A 9137-nucleotide genomic window follows, 5' to 3' on the forward strand; every position below is an offset into this window, starting at 1 on the left:
TTTAGAATCGTTTTACACTTTTTTACAATTTTTTTTCGAATGCCTTTTCATTAAAAGAAAATGCTAACCTTCGTAATATACTTATAGTGGATTTTTTCTGAAAAAGTGCTTTGCCTTCATTTTGTCTGTACAGAGTTTTAAAAATTTTGCCAGTAACCTAAAAAAAATGATATTATTTAAGGGGTCCGATAAGAATTTCATAGGAGCAAACAGGGCAATTGCAGCACTCTCGTTTGTCGGCAGTGCAGATAATGCCAGCAATTTACTATTCCGAAGCCTTTTCGCACTTTTGCCAGTTTCGTAGAAAAGAACCTAAAAAGTGAATTTTCCGAGCAAACTACAAAAAAGTGCGCATTATAACAAGAAAAGAAAACACCAATAGATTACTTAAGTTTTTAGAATCATTTATGTCTTTGAGAATGACTAGGTAGTGGGATTTCACATAGCCGTATTAAAATCGGGGTTATTAATGAATTTAAATCCGTGTTTATACTAAAAATCATAGACTAAAATTGCTCTCATTTCATTTTGTTTTATGGTTTAAACATCCTATGAAATCCTGGAATTCTTAAATATGTAAATAATTCCCAACTACCAATTAAAATTTAAATCAATGATGCTCTTAAAGATGATAGCCACCTTTTCTTAACGACAGCTTTTGACGTTCCAGCCGAAGATACTCTTTCCGACACAAACTGAATATAAACCTTCTTGTTCAATTTCATCTCTAGTACTGGTAAGATCAAGAAAGAATAACAGCCAATTTCTCTTATTCGAAACGAATGCTTTTGTTCGACTAGGAATCCCAAAACAGCTGAATTTATAAAGGAAAATCAGCTGTTTTTGACATTTCAGTCGAACGAAAGCGTTCGCTTCGGATATGAGAAATTGACTGTAAATACACTAACAATCTTTCCCTCCTAATAAATTTGTGTTTTCTTTTCATTCTTTATCCTCACTTGATCTTGGGTTTATGATTAAATAAACTCTTTTCGGAGAAACAAAGTCAACCATTTCTTTGTTATTGGCTCATTGAGGAGTTTCGACTCCAATCCTATTACGCTCTCGTTTCATCTAATCATTTTGGTCCAGTACGACCCGGATAATTGTCGGCGATGACTAAATAATCGGTAAATATATTATCGATTCCATAAACAGGCAGCAGTATCGATTTTGCCTTCGGACTTAACTAATAATGTGGCCAATGTATGGGATATGTTCGACGCGAGCACTGTCGTTCGGAATAACTGGTAGTCTGTAAAGCGCGTAATTGCCTTCCTTTGGGGAATTCCAATACTTGGGAAATACTCCGAGAGAATTCTGCTCCATTTTATTTTCGAACGGTCCCATCGCCCACTTTCCCGACCGTGAGGGCCTCGTCCCCATGACGTAGGGACAGCGTACACACCAGGATCTGGACCATGGCGGGGTGGAGGCAGAGGGATTTAACCAGCTACAGAGAAGGACTCATCAGTCGGATATATGTCATTACAACACAAGACCAAATATTAGGTTATTCAATAAAACAAATGTATTAGTTATCCAAATATGCTAAAATTCTGGACTTCACCATTTCAATACATAAGTCAGTGCCAACTAGATGATATATTGAATTAAAATTAATGCACATCCTACGAATAGGCTCCACAGAAACATAATTCGAACGTTGAAAATCAATGAAAAGAAACAGGTAATTCCTAGATGCCCTAAAAGGAACATTTATCCTAATCCTAGATATCCATTCCGAGCCTGGAATATCCCCACAAACTAGCCTATACATCATCATGGAGCTCAACATCTTCCGTCGGCTCCAAAGAGTAGGCAAATGAATCAGCCTCAATCTAGAAGTGTAAGGAGGAAGAACCAAATCACTGTTCCAAAGAAGACGTCTTGGAGCGAATAACAAGAACTGCCTCTGAACCGATTCTATCTTATCAATGTATCATACTGTGGACCCCACACGATAGAACCATACTCCAGAAGTTAGCTTCAACCGTCGAACTGAACAGACGTGTTTTTTTTAATAGCGCATTATTTCATCGTAATAAGTACTTATTACGAATTTCACGTGTGGTGGAAAAGCAAACTACCATGCAGCAAAATTCAAAGTCATCCACTGGGTTGCTAACTTCAGGGCACAGTCCACGGGTATCGACTGAAGATATGAATTTGGGCACTGACCAAGAGTCAGGCCCAATTAGTCGACCTGTAGATGGGTCGACAGGTGGCGACACTTTGGCAAGTCGATAAAAAAGACATACCGGCTAAACCTAGAGCACATGCATGGATACCTGAAAACCCTCCTGATCCCGAGTCGATACTAAACAGACTAAAGGAATGTAACCCAGATCTTCCAACTGCCGATTGGAAGGCTGGTCGTTTGGATGAGGTGGATAGACCAAGACGACATGCGGTGTTTATATTGAACATTGAGTCGCTGCCACATCTAGCCCAGACCCAAGGACGTGTATGTTATGGCTTTCATGATATCCATATGAAGGTATACAAAAGCGATTAGTCAAAGGATTCCGAAACGGACAAGCCTCCGGTAGAGTCAGAAGTGAAAAAATTTTGCGAAGCCGAAAGAGACATAAAAAACTGCAGACATTGACGAACATCGTATGCGGGAAGTTCCTACAGGCTCAAACCTCACCAAAGCTGAACCGCGGATTGTTGCGAGAGTCAACGAGATTTGTGAAGAGGACGCCCTTAATGATTCAATAGAAGCGGCTGATGTGACGGTGGTTGAAAATTTGGATGGTTCTACGGTTCCTCCAGATAAATCTTCACCATTGTAAGGCCGCTTGTGCTGCCTTAAAAGTTCTCCTGATGAAAGGAGACTTAGATATAGTTCTTATTAAAGAACCATACATATATAAGAACAAGATCTGTGAATTAAGCACTCCGGGTTTCAAACTTTTGCATAATACCTGTAATGATAAAAATCGAGCATGTATAATTGCTAAGAACGAACTAAACTTGGTTCTGCTTCCTTCAGTAGGCACTGTAGACAATGTCGTAGCCAGTCTAGAGATATCCAAATGCAAATACTGGGTATCTTCGGTCTACATTGGACATGATAGGGAGATGCCTCCATGTGCCGTTAAGACCTTAGTTGAGGAGTCACTGAAAACAAAGACAAAAATCATTATGGGATGCGAGCAAATGCACATTATAGTATTTGGGGAAGTAGTGATACTAATGCAAGGGAAGAGTCGCTAATAGAGTTTATTTTGCGTAGTAACCTAGTAGTTTGCAATAAGTACCAACCTTCGGCACCAAAAACAGGCAAGAGGTTTTGGACGTCACATTGGCCTCTCCGGAACTGAATGATTAGATATCTGAGTGGCAAGTTTTGAGGGAACATAGCTTCTCAGATCATTGCTACATCAGTTTCAGATTGGCTGTTCGTACTTCAAAGACCATATTTCCGCCAAATGTTAGGAAAGCTGATTGGAATAGGTATAGGGAAACGCTCAATATGATGATACCGTAAATACCAGAGACAAATATGAGCACTCTGCAAGATATCGAACACGCAGTGGAGCGGATTACTAAGGCCTTCAACATCTCACTGAAAGCTGCATGCCCTAGAGGAAAGCCAAGGGGAAAAAGTCGACCACCATGGTGGTCTCTGGAGTTAAGTAATATGAGGAAATCCTGCAGGAAGCTCTTTAACAAAGCAAAGTCCACCATAGATCCTGAGGATTGGGACGCTTACAAGAAGAATCTGAGAGGATATAAGAGAGAAATGAGAAGGCTCAGCATAACTCTTGGAATGTTTACTGCAGCAGTATTGAGAATACGTCCGAGGCTTCCAGACTACGGAAGGTACTAGCATCCACTAACTCCGCTCCTGGTTTCATTAAAACATCGGAGGGCAACTGGACAACGTCCAACTCCGGCTGAGTTACAAGCAGTGACTGACAGAATTATCCCTTGGTTGACGGTGATATATAAAGGATGTATAAACTTAGCATATATTCCAGAAAATTGGAGGGAAACAAAAGTCGTTTTCATACCTAAAGCAGGAAAAGCACCTCACTTGAGTGCGAAGGATTTCGGTCCAATCAGCTTATCATCATTCCTACTTAAGACTCTGGAGAGGATGATAGCGTCGATTCAAGTTTGCTCTCGAAACGACAGCATGCATACTAGAAGGGCAGGTCTATTGAGACCGCGTTGTATGAACTAGTCAGCTCTATTGAAACCTCACTATCTGTCAATGAATACACAATCGAGGCGTTTCTATACATCGAGGGGGCATTCAATAACGTCCATCCGAGCTCGATATTAAATGGACTGGCAACTCTGAATGTTGATCCAGGTATACCTTGGCGTTATTCTGAACAGGAAGTTGAACTTTAGGCTTAACATTAAAGAAAGGGCGAGAAAAGCCACGGTAGCTTTGTACTCGTGCAAAAAGGCAATAGGAAAAAAAGTGGGGACTAAAACCGAAAATTGTGCATTGGCTATACACGGCAGTGGTCAGACCTATAATGCTATATGGTGTTGTAGTCTGGTGGCCGGCACGCAGCAATCGGAACAGATTCCCTTAATTTCATGCTGCATCTATTGTCTTTAGACATTTTGGCCAAACAGTCAGCTGCAATAACGGATGTGCGGTTGCGAGAGCCATCGCTGTGGTCGGAAGAAATGTACTCTTCAGTCCTCAAAATAATGCCAGATGTGCCTAACGTAGTGGATTACACTCTTGCGAAACCACTTTTCGACAAAAAGTTTGAAACTCCAATTCCCAACAGTGAGGCGTGTTGTACACAGACCCCGGGGAATAAGATATATATTTCAGGCTGAAATAGTAGCAATAAGGGAGGTGGCGAATTGACTGAGAAGTAATGTTCCAAAAATTGTTGGCATTAATATATACTCAGACAGTCTACCTGCAATAAAATCCTTGGACTCTGTGTTCCTTAACTCGAAAACGGCCATCGACTGCCGCAAATCTCCCACCGAGATGGATGAGCAGGACAATATTCACCTAATATGGATGACTGGCCATAGGAACATACCGGTGGAACTGCGAAGCGGATGAGTTAGCAAGGCTAGGAACTGCCTTATATATTCCAGGGGAACTAGAATCTGTTGGTATGTCTCTGGCAACCTGCAAGCTCTTACTGCCTGAGAAGGCCGTCATTATGGCAAATGTTCGATGGGAGAATTGCAAGGGTTGTAACGACACCAAGCAAATATGGTCCCATTTAAACTTGAGCCGCACACTAAATATGGTAGTGTTCTCAAGACATCAGATATCACTACTGATATCTGCTATAACGAGGCCAGAAAGTTCCTCGATAGAAATTATTTCAAATTGCCAGCATATTAATTAATAATTAATTTTTAATATTGTATTTTTTAATATTTTTAATATTATGTATTATATTTTTAAATATTATATTTTTTACCGATAAAAATTATTTTATTACTTTAATTATTTATATTTTATTATTTATTGTCATAACTTGAATTGTACTTCGTTCATAGTTAGTAGTCTATTGTAATTTATATAAATTGGCCGCTATGTGGCTTATAATTACATAATGGGAATAAAAAATAAAATAAATAAATAAAATCCCTAGAAATTTAGCGTTGACTTTCAGTTAGAACTGCGATTGAATTTCATACAAACAACAATGTTAATTTTTAATTTGTCTCACATTGAAAACTGTGTGAGAAATTATTGAGTAACGATGCATTTCAATTTGAGGATTACAATTCAGAAATTATTGCTGATGTGTTGAATTTTTCTGTGGAGGGTAATGTCTGTTTATTGTTGAGAACGCGATTTTCTCAATTTAAAAAATCACTCAATTGCATACAAACTACAGCTCTGTGACTTCACTTGAGATTATTGAATTTTAGTATTTTTCAAACGTTTGTGTTTATTGGGAATCTACATTTATTGAAGGTAAGCAATTATGAAATGTGAATGCAATTTTCCATTGAAGCCTGTTTATATTAAACGGACTAAAATAATTTATTTTTTCATTCCCTTTAGGGATCAATTTTAATAATACGGCAGTAATTTTGGCCAGGCCGAAGTTTATGTATCCTCCACCATGAATTGCGTTGAAACTTCTTCTAAACACTGCCATCCACAATCGAATTACTTGGGTTGCGGTAACGCTTGCCGATGGCAAGGTATCTTACAATCTCCTAACACCGTCTTCTAAATTGTAAGTAAGTCCATACGTGCTATATATTAAATCAAAAAAGACCGATTAAATACGTATATAATTCAGTCTGACAAAATTTTCTATAGAAATTAAATTTTAACAAAATTTTCCACAGAAATAAAATTTTGACAAATTTTTCTATAGAAATAAAATGTTGGTAGATTACGAGTATTTTTGGCTCGATTGGCAACCAAGATTATGAACCGATATGGACCAATTTTTGTGTGATTGGGGATCGGCTATATATAACTATAGACCGATATTTACCAATTTTGGTATGGTTGTTAGCGGCCATATACTAATACCACGTTCCAAATTTGAACCGGATCGGATGTTAGAGACCATATACTAACACCATTTTCCAAATTTCAACCGTATCGGATGAAATTTGCTTCTCTTAGAGGCTCCGCAAGCCAAATCTGAGGATCGGTTTATATGGGTGCTATATATAATTATGAACCTATGTGGACCAATTTTTGCATGGATGTTAGAGACTATATACGAGCACCACGTTTCACATTTGAACCGGATCGGATGAATTTTGCTCCTCCAAGAGGCTCCGGAGGTCAAATCTGGAGAACGATTTATATGGGGTCTATATACAATTTTGGACCGATATGGACCAATTCTGGCACGGTTGTTAGAGACCATATACTAACACCATGTTGCAAATTTCAACCGGATCGGATGAAATTTGCTTCTATTAGAGGCTCCGCAAACCAAATCTGGGGATCGGTTTATATGGGGGCTATATATAATTATGGACCGATATAGACCAATTTTTGCATGGTTGTTAGAGACCATATACCAACACCATGTACCAAATTTCAGCCGGATCGGACGGACATGCTTAGATCGACTCAGAATTTCACCATGACCCACTTTATGGGGTCTTAGAGCAATATTTCGATGTGTTACAAACGGAATGACAAAGTTAATATACCCCGCATCCTATGGTGGAGGGTATAAAAAATCATTTGGTATAAGAATATTTTTGCAATTAAAAGGTGGGTTATCGTATTAATCTTCTAAAATTGTAATTATTTTACTCCTAGTTTTCTTAAAACCAAGAGCGGTATGGGTTAGTTAGAAAATGCACCTTCAAGTTGCGAAGTAGCGTTGGCATTAAATTGCACTTTTTTATCACAATGGACTGAATAGTCTAAGTGAGCCTGAAATTTAATCGGGCTGCCACTTTAACGTTAAATTGCTTTTACTACTTTTGTTTTTCATGTCTTTTTTAATTTGAACCTAAGTAGAGAGCAGTATATCTTATATATAACCTAATGAGTAGCAATACAATCTCTATGTAATGGTAAAACATTTATTTCTTTTGGATTTAAAAAATATGAAAAATATCCGAAAATAATAAAAATATGTATTTTCCATTATATTTCTTTATTTCCAGAATTTAGAAAGTATCATCAACATGGTATAATACCAAATATTACATTGCTTTGCCAGAAAGTATTAACATAACAAGAGGACGAAAATTTCTCTTCTACAAAAACAACAAATGTCAACCGTATAGATGTCGCACAATGCCTGCAGTATAACCGACGTTGCGGTCGAAGCGTTGTTTTGATAAATTCTTTATTAAGGCATCGGCAGTTATAATTTCAAATTGTCTGCCAAACAATTTAATAGAATGAAAAGATTTATGTATATAAAAGAACATTTGTTACTACAAAGTAGGTTCTAAATCCTATTTTTGTTACGTTTCATAAGAAGCGCCGACAAAAACTGCATGCCATTAGATAAATTTCCTCACGACTGCCACCTACTGACGCAGTTTCGCTTGACAGTTTCGTTCTCTTGTTATCTTGCTATTATTTTTGTCTCTGATTGGTTCAGATTTTAATAGACAATTTCAATGTGTGGAAATTTTGGAAAGGAATTGCTACTAAAATTAAATTAAACCGAGCCGCTTTTATGCCAAAAGACTATAAAGACAAATGAAGATCAAAACTAAGGAACTAAGAATTCAGGTAATGTTTAACGAAATTAACTTTTTATTCAAAAACTTTGTAATTATAACAAGATGTTCAAATTGCCTCTAGTTCTTTATTAGATAAAAGTGCACGACTTTAGGTTCACACATGTTCGTTATCTATTTTGCTTGTTGGCAGGTTTCTTTGCAACATTTTCTCCAATTCCTCTTTAAAATTGTATTCGTAGCAATCATGTGCGTAAATAGCTGTGTTCGGGGGACCAATAATGTATAATAATTTCTGACTCTAAAGGCCAGGAGGCGGAACGTTAGGGGGCCTGCAAAGATGGTAACCGTAGAAGACCTGCTGGACAAGGAATGAGGGTTGGATTTGATTTATTTACTGTACCAGGGAATTTGTCCACACGATGTTGCATGTATACACATGGAGGGATATAGTATGTCCAGGAATATTATGCCCGATGTCCTTTTAATTGTGGCTGTCTAAGGGTACAGGGACAGCACATTCAATGTATTTATGTCGTATGGGGTACCGGGACAGCACATTCGATAATTTTATGTCGTATGGGTGCACGGAGGCAGCAGTAAATAAATTAAACAATTAATAAAGTTGTCTGTAGTTTCTTTGCCTTTGTTTCTTTTCTGCATCCAACGTGTGCTGTATTTTGTCTAGTTATGCCTGTGACGTCAGATGGTGCAGGGAAGTTTTTTTGGGATAAGAAGTTATCGATAGGTAGTGACGGTATTTCGGTATGGCAATGCTGGAGGGCAACGTATATGAAAATGCGTAGAATTCAAACATGATAAATTCATTCATGGGTCCGTGGTACCCATAGGCGGCAAAGACGCAATAGGATGAATAAGATAGTTTGTTCAAATGAGATAGACGATGGGGTTAAGATGGCTACTTGCGGGAAAGTATCGCATAAATAGGGGAATGCATGAACTTGGAAACTTTCCAGACGTAGTGAAAGAAGTTATAAAAGGGCCCA

General features: G+C 38.0%; 1 long non-coding RNA gene across 1 annotated transcript; it reads right to left on the bottom strand.

Annotated features, from left to right (window-relative positions):
• Positions 1-8177: 8177 nt before the first annotated feature.
• On the bottom strand, positions 8178-8812 carry LOC142223730 (uncharacterized). The gene is made up of 2 exons (XR_012718878.1): positions 8534-8812; positions 8178-8462 (listed from the first exon to the last, which is right to left on the bottom strand). It is a non-coding gene; the product is annotated as an uncharacterized LOC142223730 (long non-coding RNA).
• Between the last annotated feature and the right edge of the window lie 325 nt (positions 8813-9137).

This window comes from Haematobia irritans, chromosome 2 (assembly GCF_050003625.1).
Source record: "Haematobia irritans isolate KBUSLIRL chromosome 2, ASM5000362v1, whole genome shotgun sequence".
Classification (NCBI taxonomy): domain Eukaryota; kingdom Metazoa; phylum Arthropoda; class Insecta; order Diptera; family Muscidae; genus Haematobia; species Haematobia irritans.